The sequence below is a fragment of the Triticum aestivum genome, chromosome 2A, assembly GCF_018294505.1.
Source record: "Triticum aestivum cultivar Chinese Spring chromosome 2A, IWGSC CS RefSeq v2.1, whole genome shotgun sequence".
Classification (NCBI taxonomy): Eukaryota; Viridiplantae; Streptophyta; class Magnoliopsida; order Poales; family Poaceae; genus Triticum; species Triticum aestivum.
The window spans coordinates 737,035,904-737,053,077 of record NC_057797.1 but is presented as its reverse complement, the minus strand read 5'-3'; the positions used below and the strand labels follow the sequence as shown (position 1 = coordinate 737,053,077).

The 17,174-nt window shown below is 43.2% G+C and overlaps 1 pseudogene; it reads right to left on the bottom strand.

Moving 5' to 3' along the window:
- Positions 1 to 8,148: 8,148 nt before the first annotated feature.
- On the bottom strand, positions 8,149 to 16,885 carry LOC123191947 (protein FAR1-RELATED SEQUENCE 5-like; annotated as a pseudogene).
- Between the last annotated feature and the right edge of the window lie 289 nt (positions 16,886 to 17,174).

Here is a 17,174-nt window from a genome sequence, read left to right as displayed (position 1 = left end):
TATGTTCTGCAGTTGCACCAATTTTTTGCTAGTTGGGTGTCTACATACTGTTCAGTTGCACAAGTTGCCTGCTCAGTTGGCTACATCACTTTTACTAGTTGGCTGTCCATATGTTCTACACCTGCACTAGTTTGTCCCGCTTAGTTGGTTTGCTGTTTTGCACTAGGTCGACCGTCTATATGTTGTTCATTTGCACAATTAGATGGATGCATCCATATACTAATTGGCTGTATATATATACTGTTTTTGTGTTGCACAAGTTGCTCTGCTTTCGTGGTCAAGTTGGTTGTCCATGTGTTTTACAGTGGACACTAGTTGCCCTGCTTAGTTTGCTTGCTATTTTGTGCTAGGTTGTTTGTCTACGCGTTGTTCAGTTGCACAAGTTGCCTGATTAGTTGGCTGCATCCATGTACTAGTTGGTTCTGTACTTCATTTTGCGCTTCTTCTAACTCATTTTGTGCATGAGTTGGCTGTTTTCCCCTCTGCTGTGTGTAACTAGTGACTCTTGTTTGTGCAATTTTAGCACCAATGCTTGCCAGTTTTTCAATATAATCTACCCAATCCACCAGCGTTGTGGTGGCTGTGGTGGTTTATGTGTTATTCTCGTGCTTTTGTGCAACTAGGACCCCTTGATTTGTGCAAATTAGTACTAATGCTTGCCAATTTTCCATTTTTAATTTTTCTCAATGTGCAAGTCTTTTTGTTGTGGATATGGTTGTTTTCATGTGTCTCCCCTCATGTTCAACTAGGGACGTTTTTTTTCAGAATAAGTTATCTCACTGAGCTTGTTGCCTTTACTTAACTTTTTTCTGCCTAGGTATTACTTGTCACAGTTGGCAAGTAATAATTAGGCAGAAAAAAGTTAGTTGGCTTATTTGATGTCCAGTTTGCACAGGATTTACTGCCCAGTTGGCTGCATCATTGTAGTAGTTGGTTATTCACATCTTCTAACTATGTTTTTTTGTTGTATTTCCTGCCGCAGGGCAAAAATGGTTATAATAGGAGGAGATGCGGATGGCAATGAAGGAGATGTATTTTTATTCACTTTTTTCTTTTGTTTTTGAGTTGTTTTCAACTTATGCATGTATGCTAGTGTCTTTTTTTTCATGTTTTCTTTTGGTTGCTTAATCAGCGTTCTGGAAGTCAGCCGCTTCACCGGAACTCGAAGCGTCCTGCTAATCGCCAGCCACGACCTACGCAGAGTGTTGAGCAGGGATAGGATGTTGAGATAAGTGGCATGCTGATGACACAAGTCCATTTTTTTGGTTTTGTTTGGGTCATATAACATTTTTTTTGTTTTTCCCATGCTCATGTTTTTTATTTTTTTTCTTAGGATGCTGATCAATTCGGTGTTGTAAAGCGGACTAGACGTGCAGCACTTGGCAAGCGAGCTGAGTCATCTTCTAGGGTAAGTAAAATCTCAAATATAAGTGATTTTCTCGCCTTTTTTAGATAGTGATGAAATTATGCAGCAGTTTGGACCATTATTTTTGTTTTTAGTCTGTCAATAACAACCTTTTGTAGTTGACATCTCTAGTCATATTGATTTAAATACAGTTGACATTAGTTGGCATTAGTTGGCATCTTGTAGTTCACTAGTTAGCATCTTTTCATAGTTGACATCAGTGGTCATTTTTTGTGCAGGCAGCAGTTGCTGGAGAAGCTGTCGCATCTTCCGCAGCAGATGCTGAGGTATGTGGGTTTTTTGTGTGTGTTTATGAGCTATTTGAATAGTTCTTTGCAAACCTTTTTTTAGTTACTGTTTTTCTTGTGTTGCAGTATCATTTCTTATTGTTGCACATCCACTAGAACTTTTTGTAGCTGACAGGTCTCGTTCTTTTTTTATTTACTGTTTTATTGTTGCACATTCAGTTGCACACTGGCAGTCTTGCAGTTGTCCTCATGAGCTTTATTAATTGCACAAATACATCATATTAGTTGACATGATCCATTTTATGAATATATAGCTCATTCTAATACTGATCCAAATGATGATTGCTAGTTTTTTTTCATTCTTGTTTTTTCTCTTGTGTTTAATGTTTGTGTAATGCTTTCATTTTCTAATCAACAGGGCAGCGGTGAAGGAGTTGAGGTGGCTCCAGGGGAAGATGTGGAGCGACCATCACAAGCAGGCAGGATAAGGGCATCACCAGCGCGCTTTGCAAATTTCAACGCCTCTCTAACCCCACTACAGAAATCAGAGCTAGTTTCGAGGTCGGTCGGGGGGCTATTGAACTTATCAGACACACTTCCAGCGGACCTCACTAAGTTCCTGGTGCAGTCCTACCAGCCACAGACCTCTGAAATGGTTTTCCCAGGAAGGAGAAGGATCTGTGTCGATGCTGACAGTGTTCAGAGGGTATTTGATCTCCCAAACAAGGGTCCAAAAGTCAGATATTTAGTTGACAAGGATGCCACTAGGAGATTCAGACAGGCTTTCAACATAACTGGAAATTCTCATCCCCAGATCACTACATGGCTCAAGATGATTCAGGATATGGCTGGAAGAACGGATGACACATTCTTTATGGTCTGGCTTGCGGTTGCCTTCATCACTTTTCTAGCACCAACCACGGCCTCGAAGCTCAGCCCAAAGTGTTATGGACTTGTGCTAGATCATCAAATGCTAAAGAATACAAACATCTGCCTCTTTTTAGCAGAACACATTAATGAAGCTTTCCGGAACATGGACCAGGAGAAGCAAACTGTCTGCTGCTGCTTGTATCACTTGATGGTTAGTGAAAAGGACCACTTTTTTCCATCTGTTCCTGTTCTTTCTGTGCAGTTATAGTTTGCTGAAATTCTGATAACAATAACTGAACTTGGCCTTTTCTTTTGTTTGGGTCTGGTGCAGATACTATACCTTGATGCGCTCGTACATGACATCCCAGTAAGCAACTATGCGATATTGATCGAATGCATGGGATAGTACTCTAATTGCCAAGGTGATCAAGAAGGATACTATCTCTCCTGGTGTGTTCGGCAAATTACAAGTGAGTTCTTTTTTGTTTTTTTCCAACAGTGTCTTCCTTCTATGTTCTTTTGATGTCTGGTCACTCTTTTTGGAATTTGCACAGAAAATTGTCATCAGCTGGCACAACACTGCATGTAGTTGCACGGATTTTAGCTTTCAGTTTGGCAATCTGCACACATGTTCATTTTAAATTGGCACACCATGTTTTTTAAGTTGCACAGTTTTACTAATCTTGTTGCACAGATGTGTTGCATCAGTTGGTAGAAACATTTTTTAGGTGCCATGTGTGTTGCACAGTTTTTGTGTCTTTGTTCAGTTGCATATATGTATAGTTGAATTTGTCTACCCCAGTATCTTGTTGTAGTTGCACAGGTTGTAATGTGTGGTTTCATTCAACACACAAATCTATTTTGATAACCTTGTTATTTTTTGTTTCTCTTTTTTTTCACATCAGCTTAAAGAGGAGTATAGAGGCACGGAGCAGACACCACTGTTTGGTGGAATTTTGCAAGATGAAGCATTCGTGGCATCCAAGTTACCAATAACATACAATCCGCAGGTTAGTGTTTTGCATACAGAAACTTGTATCACTTATTAATATTTTTTTATTGGCTGGGATGTATGTTCAGATGGACATGTATAACTTTTATAGTTGCGAGAATACATAATTTAGTTGGCTGTGATGTATGTTCAGTTGCACATATAAGCTTTTGTAGTTGCACATGTTCTTTTGGACAGTCATAGTGTTTATTTACAATCATTGTCATCAACTTTTGGCAGAATGCATGTTTTTTAGTTTGTGCCACAGTGCATGTGTAGTTGGCTAGAATCATGTTTTTAGTTGGCCAGAAAGTGTGTATTAGTCATTTTTGCTTATCACATCATGGTCAGTTACAGACATTTTTACTTTTTATTATTTTTTCTATCTGAATCAGTACTGAATTTTTTTTGTGTTGATGCAGAAAAAGGCAAAGATTGCGAAAGTGGTCAATGAGCTGTGCAAGGCTGTAACTGAACAGGTTGGCACCTTCATTGAAGCAGTTGCCAAGATCGATGACGAGGAACCAGATATTGATCCTTACGTACAACAGCCATCAATGCAAACTGGGGCGTCACGCCGTGCTCCAAAAAGAAAGAGACGACGGTCAACTATACAAGAAGAAGAAGAGTTTGTTGAGGATGAGTCAGAAGAAGATGAGGAAATGGAAGCAGCGATGGGTGCCGACGACGATGAGGACACAGATGCGGATGAATCAGAGGAGGAGGACAAGGATGAGGATGACAATGAAGAAGATGCAGAGGAGGAGGAGGATGAGGAGGAAGAGGAGGAGGAGGAGGAGGAGGAGGAGGAGGACAAACAAGAAGAGGACAAAGGAGAGGAGGAGGACAAGGAAGAAGATAGTGATGCAGAGGAGGAGGAAGAAGAAGGTGAGGCCAAAGAGGGGGATGGGGACAAAGGGGCAATAGTTGATGGCAGTGAGAGGGGAGAAGACAAAGGCGCAGCAGCTGATGGCAGTGAAAGGGAAGAAGACGATGATGATTATGGTGATGATAAAGGGAGATCCAATGGAGGCAGCGACAGCAGCGATGACGATGATGATGACAACACCCCTGGTTCTGGTGGTACAGGTGACAACACATCCAGGAGGACTAGCACTCATGCCACCCCTGCGAGCAGCAGCAATTCATTGAGTAGCAGGAGCACACTACAGATGTTGATTGACAAAACTTGCTGGAAAGACAAGGATTTGCCGAAGTCAAAGAAAAATGACGAAGCAGAGTCTCAGGGCAGCATTGATATGTTCAAGCTCTGCAACTTGAAGCCAGCTTTGCCAACCACCTTTCCTGTGCCAGATTTCAGCGACAAAGATATGTGTGAGAAGATCAACTTTGCCATTGACAAGAGCCTGTTCTTATCAAGTGATGCTGAAAAGAATCAAATTGACATGGAGGAAGCAGGAAAGGGTCTTGACTGGGTTCATTCAAAGGAAAAATACAAGGAATATTTAAAGCAGCTCCCAGACCTAAGCTCCAGCAAGAGCAAGGCAGCATCCATGGCAAACCCTCACGTGGTCCAGAAGCATAAAGCAGTTTCAATGAAGAAGAATCTGCAGTTGCCTCAAACCAAGGAGAAGATGGTGAGTGCAGATGCTGAAGTAAATATGGTCAAGGAAGATGTGCTTCAAACTGATATGCCAACTATAGTGAACAGAGAGCCAACCAATGTCACAGAAGTTCAACAGATCAAGGGGAAGACTCCCCTTTCAACAGTCCCACCAAAACCACCTAAGCAGAAGATTGTCAAGTTTGCCAGGGGCACAAAGGGGGAACATGCCACAAAAGATTTGGGGTTCAAAGATGAGAGAGAACTGCGAGCCGCAACCATTGATGCAGGGGTGCCAAGTTCTGCTAGGTTGCTGCCAACTCAGACTGAAAAGATGCCAACTACAGATACCAGTGTGCCAACTGATGTGTCAGTTAGCAGCATGGTCACAGTCAAAACCACCACAGCTGGTCAGGAAGGCACCACTGCAACTGCAAGTCCCAAGGTGCCTACTCATAGAGATGCTTCAATGCCAAACACAAAAGGAGGTGATCCAACTATCAAAGTGCCATCCCCAAGAGCTGACTTTCAGCAACCATTAACACAAGAGGAGGTGTTCGACATTATAAGTAGGTGCAAGCCTCCAACGCCGCCAACTACAACACTATTGCGAACCAAGTCAATGAATGATGCACCCGTGTTTGTGCCGCAAGGAGATACCCTGGTCCTTGAACCCTTACGAAGATCAAACTCTTATCATGGTGACGGGTTCTGCGATGCACCATCTTTTGACCTCGGCATAGATGGTGATGCTCCAGCACCTGCTCCAGCAGCAGAAACAGCGGAAGCCGATGTGATCTGCATCGATGAGTGTGAGTTGGACCCAGCAGCTGTGAATGAAGGATGTGATGCTGCTGATGCTGGCAAGGCAATAGCTCAAGAACTAGATGTTGGTTCACCAGAGAATTGCCACACCCCGATATGCGCAGAACCAGAAGCTGGCACGAGCAGTTCTTCGGGACCACCTATTGCATGAAGACAGAGGAGGGTAATAAGGCCCGCAGCATCTCAAAGGTCTCCATTCATCGACGACAACAAGAAGAAGACTTTCAGCACCAATGAGGTAGTGAACAAGCTTTACACTGCCCTCTTGTATTGGGTCAGGCATCACAAAGGAGCAGATGATGGAGCTACCAGGTAAACTAACTTCCCACAGCCTACATACATATCTTTTTCAGTTGCATAGGACTAGCCACTTAGTTGCACAGAAAGCATAGCATGTTGCACAGAAAAGGGCTTTTAGTTGCACACTGTTCTGTTTTCAATTTCATGCACATTTTTTTGCTGCTGTGACCCTTCGAGCTAACTTGTCTTTTTATTGCTTTCAAAAAATAATCAGCCCTGAGATAATCAGGTATGGTGCTTTCTACATTTCTTTAAAGGAGTTAGTTGATTCGATGAAGCCGGTTCAATGGTTGTCAAAAATTGTTATTGAGACTGGAATCTTACACATCATGGATAACTTACTAGAAGGGTCAAAGAAGGTTGTTATGCCACTGAGGTTTTCTGTAAGTTTTTCCAAAACCTTGTTTTTACCCTCATCTTTGTTCTGTAGCACTTTTTTCGTTGACCATTTGAGGGAGGCCTTTCACCTACTAAGGAGTTTTGAGCCATGTTTTATAATCTCTGCAGATAAAATTACAGCAAGGGATCCACAATGTGAATGAGATAAATAAGAAGTTTGATTACAAGAACCGTCTTGACAAGAAAGACTTGGTGAGTGTTGTGCCCACATGATCAATCTTTTTTTAGTTGGCACCCAGAGCATGTCCAGTTGCACATGACACATCTGTTAGTTGGCAGATACTTGTTGCAACATGTTTTTAACTTGACCAAGTCTTTTACTGTTTTTCTTAGCTACAACTTGTATTTGTGTCTGAAATCGTTCACGCTTGCAGGTCATGCTGCCAGTGCTCGAGTGCGCAGATGTAACTGATAAGGATGGAGGGAGGCATTATTGGGTCTTCAGTGTCAACTTGAGGGACGGACGCTTCGAAGTTCTTGATTCAAGCAGGACGCTGGACAACATTGAGCTGATGAACACCGCCTCTACCATCGCGGGGCAGTACGCCAGCTATGGAGGAAGCATTACCCAAAGTTCAGCATCGAGCACTTCCAGATTATTGACATTGATGTACCGAAGCAGCTCGGCAAGTAAGACAATAATCATTTCATTCCTTCTCAATCATATACCATCATTTTGTAGTTTTTAATTTTTTCTACATGTGCAATCTTTAGTATTTTTAAGACACAGTACTAGTCTTCAATCTATTTTATCATTTTTATGAGTTTCTAATGGATTATCTAGCTAGTTGCAGAGTGGCACATAAGTAGTTGCACACTGGCACGTAAGCAGTTGCACAGTGGCACATAATGAGTTGCAGTAGAACACAAGCAGTTGCACAGTAGGACATAAGCAGTTGCACAGTAGAACAGAAGCAGTTGCATAGTAGGACATAAGCAGTTGCACAGAGTGCATTACCTTTATTTGGTTTTAATTTTATGTGACAATTTTTTTTGCCCATTTTTGCAGTAATGAGTGTGGGTTATTCGCACTGCTTAACGCCACCGAGTGGAATGGTAGCCAACTGCCCAACTACGACCCCAAGGAAGTACTCAACATCAGGAAGAAGCTGGCATATGATTGGGTCACCAGTGTGCACAACACCGCCCCATGGAGGAAGTTGCTGAGATACGACAAGGAGTAGGTCAGTACTATTTTTTTCTTTTTTTCTGCTCCATGGAGGAAGTTGCTGGTTTGTACAATTTTATTAAGCAGATTTTGTAGTTGCACACTACTAGTAATTGCGTTTGCAACTCAATATCATCACTTTTGTTGATACATTAGGAGCACTGGATATACAATTGTTCAACAACTAAATATTTAACCAGTTGCCAACAAAGGCACAAATAGCAACTTTTTTTACACAGTGCATGAACTAATTCAAGCAGCATAAATTAGATAAAGAGGAATCATAGATGCTGAATGTGTCCACTTGGTCCCAACATTGCTAAAAAAGACATCATTATTTTCCTTTTTTGTTCCAAAGTTACAAATGAGGAAACAGAATCACAGGAGCCTCTGTGGACACACACCAGCAGTGTGCTCTGTAGATTGGCACTGGCTGCATTTGTTTTTCTTCTTTAGGTGTAGCTCTAGCGCCGATTTGTACCATCGACTCTTTGCCCTATCCTTTGTAGTAGACTTTGGAGGATCCCTGGGCACAAAATCATCAGAAGCTTGTGCAAGGGATGCAGCCTCCAACGGGGCAGTAGGACCGTCACGATCACCTGTGTAATAATCATATAAAAAGTTTAGTATTTTTGTTATTGTGCAACCAGCACCGATGTTCTGTGCAACCACACAGTACATTTTGTGCAACTAACTGGTTGCTGTGTGCAAGTTAAGTTGAAAAAAACACCTGCGGTAGCACGGCCTGTCATGGTACTTGGATTGTAGTCGCCTATGGGTAGAATATGAAAAACAAGTTAGATTTTTAGCTTGATCCTCAAACTAACACAACGCACGCAACTAGGCAGCATGTTCTGTTCAACTGGGCACTATGATATGTGCAACTAAAGTCACTCACCCTAGTTTTTGTTTTGGAGTCGGTGAAGGTACTAACCTGGGTGATGAGCCCCCTGAGTCCTGCCTGTAGGTCCATTGGGAGTAGCACAAAGGGCACTGCTAGTTGGGCCTGGCGGGGGAGGAGGTCTTTGAGGGTTGGCATCACCTATAGGCAGAACAGGACAAACAAGTCAGTTGTGTTTATCTTTTTGATGCTCGAACTAACACAGCGTGCGCAACTAGGTAGCCTGTTCGGTGCAACTGAGCACCATGATGTGTGCAACTGGAGTTACAGACCTAGTTTGATGGGGAGTTGGGGGCAGGTAATTACCTAGATGACGAGCCCCCTGAGTGCTGCCTGTAGGGCCATTGGGAGGAGCATGTGGGGGAGGAGGTGGCGGAGGATGCCGTGTACAGCCAGGAGGGGGAGGAGGTCCTTGAGGGTTGACATCACCTATATCCAGAACTGGAAAAATAAGTTAGCTGTGTTATCTTGATGCTTGAACTAACACAGCGTGTGCAACTAGGCAGTATGTTCTGTCCAAGTGGCTACCATGGTGTGTGCAACTGGGCACAATGATGTGTGCAACTGAAGTTACACACCTAGTTAGATCAGGAGTTGGGGCAGGTAATTACCTGGATGATGAGCCCCCTGATTGCTGCCTGGAGGTGGAGGAGGTCCTCGAGGGTTGCCATCATCTGATGGCCCCGTTGCAGCAGTCAGTTTTTTCTTTTTCTTGGACTTGTTCAGGTGGCCGATCTCGGTACGTGCTGCACGCATATGCTTGTATACAATAGCTTGTGCTGGATCAGAACCACTTGCAAACTTTGCTAGTTTCCGAAAATCGTATATCATGTTCCTCTCCCTTATCTGCTTCTTTGATTGAGGAGGCATTTCATCCGGTTGCTCATAACCAGTCCCTGGTGCACTAGGTACAGCAGTAGGTGTCCACCGTCTTAGCAGGTACCTTCCGGTATGACATCAACGCCAACATGGGTGAACACCTTGAGGATGTGGCAACAGAGGATGCCGTCCTTGTCCATTTTACAGCACTCACACAAATAGGAACCCTCCTCCACCCTTGCCTGCACCAAGTAGTTTCGAGAACCATATTTCGCAACAAATTCCTGGTTCGGTCTGAGCTCAAACACATCAGCACCAACTTGGAATGCATTATAACGTCCAATCAGCTCAAACTCTTCTCTGAACTTGCGGTAAAGGTCTCTAGTATAGGTTTTGTAAGCTTGCTTCTCTATTGGGAAGTTGGACCACAACTCAATCTCAAGGTGTTCTGTCCTGTAATCATTGCAGCCTTCCTTGGCAAGGATGTGGTTCTGGATTTTTTCATATTGCTTGACGAAGTTCAGCATTGAGTTGTGTGGGTTCACATATCTTTTCAGGACGGCGTTGAACCCCTCACTACGTTGTGTAGACTGGAGGAAGGGGAAGAACCTGTGTTTGAACTAGCACGGCACCCAAGTTGACCTGTATTCGTACAACTTCTCAAAGTGCGTGTGTGTCATAGCCTCATACTTCATCATTAACCCAGCCCAATTCTGCTCAAACTCGTCTATAGTGAAGCTGAAGTCAACACACTTGTTGAAATCATCAGAGTCCTGGATTCCGGCACAGCAGCCAACCAACCTTTTCCTGAGCCTTTTTCATGATGTGCCATCGACAAGAGCGGTGCACGGTGGTTGGAAAAATGCTTTGTATTGACTGCCTCATCACACCATCCTGATCGATGATGAAGTTGTCAGGAGGTTTGCCATCCATAGCCTCTAGGAATGCTCCAAAGACCCAATCAAAGCTCGATGCCAACTCCTGCCTCACAAACGCGCAACCCAGCATGAAAGATTGGCCATGTCGGTTTATTCCTATGAAGGGCACGAACGGCATATTGTACAAGTTGGTCATGTAGGTGGTGCCAAACGATATGCAATCGTGGTACGCCTCCGCATAAGCTTTTCGAGCTAAGCCATCCACCCAAAATATGTTGACAACTCTGTCCTCTTCATCATATTTCACCTTATAGAAGAAGTCTGGATCAGTTTTTTGTATATCCTTGAAGTGCGCAATTGTCTCAATCAGATCACCCTCCTTTGAGTCATCTCTACGGAAACTTGTACAAAGATTTGTTATTTCCTTTGGTCCGAACGGCACCATCATCTCAGATCCATAGAACTCTGCCATTACATGCATCATTCGTCCTGCATAATACAAAAACAAATAGTATATCCTTTTTTAGTTGCACAAATGGCACATCCAGCTGCATAGTAATAGGACACGTGTTGGCACAGAAGATAATTGCAGGAAATGGACACCTAGCTGCACCTTTTTAAAAACACTTTGCAGTTTTTGCATACAGGACATTGTGTAGTTGCACAGTAAAGACAATCTAGGTGCACAAGAAGCACCAAAAGTGATATACAAAAAGCATGGGAAGTTGGACAGCAGTTGCACAGTTAAGCCATTTTAGTTGCACAGTAGTACCATAACAATTGCACACTGGACTGCCTAGAGGGAAACTTAATTCTTCAAGGGATATAGAAAAACACCACACCTGTAGTCAAGTTGCAGTTATACAAGATGCGCAGAAACTCCTTTTCATCTGGTGAGATACCTTGGTGGGATCTCAAGTATTTGGACAATGATGGTTTGTTCACAAGCGTATGATTGTGGTCATGAACAAAGTGCATCACCTCCCATCGCCCATCTATCAGCTTCACCAACATTTTCGCCTTGCATTCAGTCTGCTTTATTGTCTCGCGTTTGCGCTTCTTCTTCTTCTTACTAGTACCAGCCTCCTCTTCAGCAAATATTGGAGGTTCTTCTTCCATCTCCTCATCACTGTTAACAGATTTTGGATCTGGAATAGGGTCCAGGATAGGAGGAGCCTCAGCTCCTCCATCATCAGCTTTGGGCTTCTTGAACTTGTTGCAGCAAAACTATTGTTTTATCAATTCATTGGTGCGGGCTGTCCGTCTAGAGGTGTTCATCTTGATAGAGAAACCCATCCGTAGTGCGTAGCTGTTGTAGTGATCCTTAGCAATTTGAAGGTTGTCAAACCTCATGCCAACATAGGGTTCCATAGGTTGAGAACCAGCCTCATCCTCTCCTTCTTCTACTTGCACAGCTCTGTCAACAGCCCCAGCTTCTAGCTCAGTCCTGGTTGGACCAGGAACATTTTCCTCGGTTCCTGTGTCATCAAGAGTATGGCTCTCTGACGGCAAAGACACCACTACAGGGGCACCACGGGCTGATGACTGGCCTGCCACATTGTCATGGCTCGTAGGGTTACCATCACGACTTGCCTACGTGTAGTAAACAGATCGACCATTTTCTGTCCAATTTCCTTGTTGTATGCTGGGTTGCTGCTGATCCATATCACGAGGAAGCTCATTGAGATCTGGAGGCAACTCATTGAGATCAAGCATTTTTTTCCTTGTTCTTGGATGCTGCCACACACTCCCTGCACATATATAAAAAGAAGAAATTGATGTCATCAGTTGGTAACCACAGAAAAAGAGTGTTTCAAACAACCTAAAAACTTAGTAAATAGGCAGTTGCACACCATTTTGTGATAATCTTAGTTCCAAAAACAACATGACTGTAGCATAATCTTTTATTATAACAGTTATGAAATTTTTTGTTTGCACAGATTTGTTATGTTAGTTGCACAGTTTGCAGTAAATAACTGGCAAAAGCATGACTTCTTTTTGCTACAGAGTTTTTCTGACTTTCCCCCTTTTTTGTTTTGTTGTAATGATCTGTAGGTTTCCGTTTCGCAAGGAGCTCTTTTCAGATTTTTCTGCACATAATTGGATGCTACATTTGAGAAGGAAAATCCAGGTGAAAGAAGAAAGAAGAATTGGAGGACAGATTATAGTTATATGTTTTTCATCGTCGTTTATGTTTCTAGTTCTAGTATATTTGAACATATTAATATGGTTTGCAATAGGTGTGGGACCAGAATATATGCGTGGGACAAGATTATATGTGTGAATATGTTAATATGGTTTGTGGCTTCATTAGCCATGGACAAAAGTTCTTGTGCTTTTTCTGTTGCACTACAGATTTCTGGTTTTCGCTAGAATAGACGTCTCAATTGCCAGGATGCATCTTTGCACTTGGCCAGCATACATATCCAGTTGGACATTCAATGTTTTTAGTTGGCTAGAATAGATGTCTCAGCTGGCCAGATTGCATTTATTTCAGTTTTTGGCCAACATGCGTGTTCAGTTGGACAGTTAATACATTCAGTTGGCTAGAATAGATGTCTCAGTTGGCCAGGATACATTTTCTCAGTTTTTTGCCAACATGCATGTTTAGTTGGCCAGAAAACATGTTTTTTATTTGCACATATACTACAGTTTTCCCAAAGTGCTCACTCACAAACATGTATTGCGAAATATAGACGTTTACTTGGCCAGGATACATGTTTAGTTGGCCAGGATACATGTTTTTTAGTTGGCCAGATAACACGTGGGGTACAATGCATGTTTTAGTTTTGGCTAGCATGCATGCCGAGTTGCCAGAATATAGGTTCAGTTGGATGGGATGCATGTTTAGTTGCACATTTATCAATTTTTCATTGCACATATCTATTGGGCAGTCAATTTTTTGTTCATTTTGCAAACAATAACTACAAGTTGGTAGAATGCATGTTTAGTTTTTGGCTACAATGCTTTGTTGAGTTGGCTTTAATCATGCTTTAATTGGCCAGAAAACTTGTTTTTAGTTGGCTTGTTTAACACATCCAGGTGGTAGAAACTTGTCTGGCATGCACAAGTAGTTTTTGGCATGTTTAACACATCCAGCAGTAACATCAAGTAGGCTGGTGTGATGTGCCAGATTCACCTTTTTTTTGAAGCAGATTCTCCATGGATCCATGGAGAAGGGGGTTTACATATGCCTATGCAGTACAAGAAAGGGGGAAGTGAAGAGGTGCAGAGGGGGCTTACCTGTTTGATCTTACTGCCTGGTATGGCTCTGACCACCCTGCCCTTTAGATCTTGAAGCAGCTCATTCTACTTTGGGGCTCCCATGGCGGCTGTGTAGGAGGAGGAAGAAGGGTTGGGGGCGATTTCTGTTGGATCTGCTTCTGGAGTGGAGAAGAAGGCAGCGTGGGAGGGGCTGAGGCGTGGGGGCGAGCGGGGGCGTGGGTGCGAGCTGGGGACAGCTGGCTACGTGGGCGCTCGATCAGTTTGTTTGGTGGCCGGTCGATCGGTCTGTTGCCTTCCTTTTCTGTTTCGTGGGGACAGGGGGTTTCCTTTTTCAGCCTGCCGCTCGGTTGCACTAGTGGGCAGCCGGCCGCCCACTAGACACGCCCTAGAAAAAAAAGGTGCCTGGATATCTTTTCCTTTCGTAGATCTCCGCGCCAACGCTCTTGTACATCTTCCACCACTAACACAAACCCTAAACCTCTCATAGAAAAAAAAACTAAACCCGAACCAGTCGAGGTCCTTGCTCTCCTCCGGCTGCGACACCACGACAAGTCATGCCATACCCATGTCCGGTGAGGTCTTGGCAAGGCCTTGCTGGCCAACGGCGTTCTGACTTAATCGACCAATTCGTTAACAATTCGTTAACATACCACTGAACCACTTTTTATTAACATAATGATAACGAGCCCTTATTGCAGCCGATGCTACTAAATATGTTGCTCTTTTTTGGTACCAACAATTAAGAAACTTTTTCCCTGACTTGCTGCATCAAAAACTAAATCACAAGCTTCTGATAAAAAATGAGCCATTTTGCGAGATTTATAATATGAGTACCTTTACGCTTTGCAGAAATGTAAGGGGCCATTTTAGGATTCCATTTCTTAATACCATGACCAAAATGAACTCCTGCTTCTATCATCTCTTTCAAATTAATGTTCCAATAAAAACAAACTACTCCTCTTGATGTGGTCAGAGCGAAGTACTAATAGGCGAGCTCAGCCGTCATCTATTTTAGGCCTCCGTTGGTTCATAGGATAGAAATTTTATAGGAATAGGAAAATCATAGGAAGTGAGATGACATGCATCTCAATTCCTATAGAGGAAGAGATGTCATTTGGTGTATAGGATAGGATTTTTTCCATTGAGTCTAGGCTAATTTTTTTCCCTCCAAAACGTGAAGGATTGATTCCTATCATACATAGGAATAGGAATTCATTCCTATAGACCAAAGGGCTTCAAAGGAATTTTTCCTTTGCAAATCCTATCCTATAGAATTCCTACAAAAATCCTACAAATCAAAAGAGGCCTTAAGCGATAGTCCAAACAGAAAGGCCCCCACCCGAATCCGTGAACTCCCATCCTCCGCTCCGGTTATAACACTACAACTAGCCACGTAGTTCCCCCCTCTGGTAAGATACTGACAACCTTCCCTGATGGTGGCAACGTTATGACCTCGAGCTTATTGTTGGGTTGCTCATTTTCCAAAATCAACTGACTTTTAACCAGTTGCCTGATAAAATAGCAAGTGCGTAAAATATAGAAGGGTCTCTTCGGGTCGCGGGATTGTAGAACATAAGAATATGACAAACACAAGAATCTGATAGGGTTGATAGCCAAATATGAAAAAACTATGGGAATAATTGCTTGGATGGAACACAGAAAAAGTGTGATCCTACACGATTGAGTCTTAAAAAGAGGGAGATAATATGCAAATTCCTATGGAATTGAGACATATATTAATCCATTCCTTAGGAATTCGGGTGCCAGCGTTCCTTTGGTACAAAGACAGTCAGTAGGAAATACTCTAAAGGATACAAAATTTTCGCAATCGTTCCGGCCGTTTCACTTGTATATTTTTTGCATAATCATCTCTTGAGCTACAGAGCATATCAGTATTAGCTATATTTTGGCGGGGAAATCTGCACTATATGAGAAATGATAAGTTAGAGGGGATGCCAAACCACTCTATTTACCTGTCAACCCCACATACGTGGTCGGTGCTCGATATTCCCTCACTTTCAGTGTGTAGGGGTGGGGTGGAGTGGAGAGGGGGCGGGTTTGACCAGAGACTAGACGAGGCAATCTCCTTGATATCCTAACCCTCGCCAGCGGTGGAGTCGTCAGCTAGCCGGCTGCGGGGGGCTTGCCTCCGGCTCCGTCTCTAAGAGTCTCCAGTCTAGTCAGTGCCAGGGTTAGATTGTTGACCGGGTATTCTACTCCCTCCGGTTCTTTGTAGCATATAAGATTTGAAGTCAGGCCTCGTAAAATTTGACCAACTTTATAAAAAAATACCAATATTCACAATATGAAATCAATATCAATAGGTATGAGTCAAGCCTCGTAAAATTTGATCACCTTTATAGAAAAAATATCAATATTCATAATATGAAATCAATATCAGTAGGTATGTCATGAATTAAATTTTCATATTGTATAATTTTAGCATGGGCGATGTCGATACTTTTTCATATAAATATGGTAAAACTTTATAAAATTTGACTTCGAACAATTCTTATATGCAGAGTAAAAAGATCGGATGAAGTACTCGAAAAGGAGCGTTGACCCGGGTCAACAAACTTAGGTTGTTAAAAAAATTACATGATAATACGTGCCTCATTTATATCATAAGAATTATAGTAGAAGTTACGTATATATCGACCTGACAAAACTAAAAAGACAGCAGAACGCTAGCCTTTGCACATAGGAACACCAGCCAAGAAGTAAAATTACAAACAAGACTGAAGAATCCTCTGAGCTTAACACCAACACCCGACACTTGTCTCTGGCACCACCATAGCAGTGACCAAAGGAGAAAATGACGAATCACCTCCACACCCAAGCTTGACGCGGCACCATCACTGATATGCAGCTTTCCGGACCTCCAAGGTGGCTCGCCAGTAAAGGCGAAGCCATTGCCGTTGAACGAATCAGACCAGGGTAACACCCCATACACGCCATTGAACTCCAGATCTGGCACCACCGCCCAACTAAAATGTTGGAGGAGGAAACCATACCTGCCTGTCATGAACCACGAATCCAGCACACGATCCACCATCTTCCAGATGCCGCCGATGCAGACCACAATCTACATCCGCTCCTGGACTACCTCCCAAGCTCCGTGCCGGTGCTGGAGCAAACACCGTCGCAATGGCGGAGCCCGAGGACACAGGTCCACCATGAGGATGCCGCCGCCGCACCATCCTTGCTTGAACAGACTGGTTTCCAAGTTCACCTGAAAAATGGATCGCCTCGTTGGGAAAGAATATGGAGATTTATTAGTCGGCGCCGCCATCGCCACCGCCGAATCCAAAACGATGAACAACCCAAAATCCTAAAAAACTAATGCCTAAAACAATCACACGCATGAATCCGGCGACCCCCTCACCATCGACGCTCGAGGTCGTCAACGGTGGGGAGCCGTCGGAGGACGGCGGCGGAGGAAGGCACCCTGACGGCCGGATGCGAGATCGCCTTTCTTTCTTCTCTAAAAGAAAGTGAAGTTGTTAAAACTGCGATCATTTTTGGATATGGTCCTGACTGTATATACACACTGTCGGTGTCAAAACCGATGGATCTCGGGT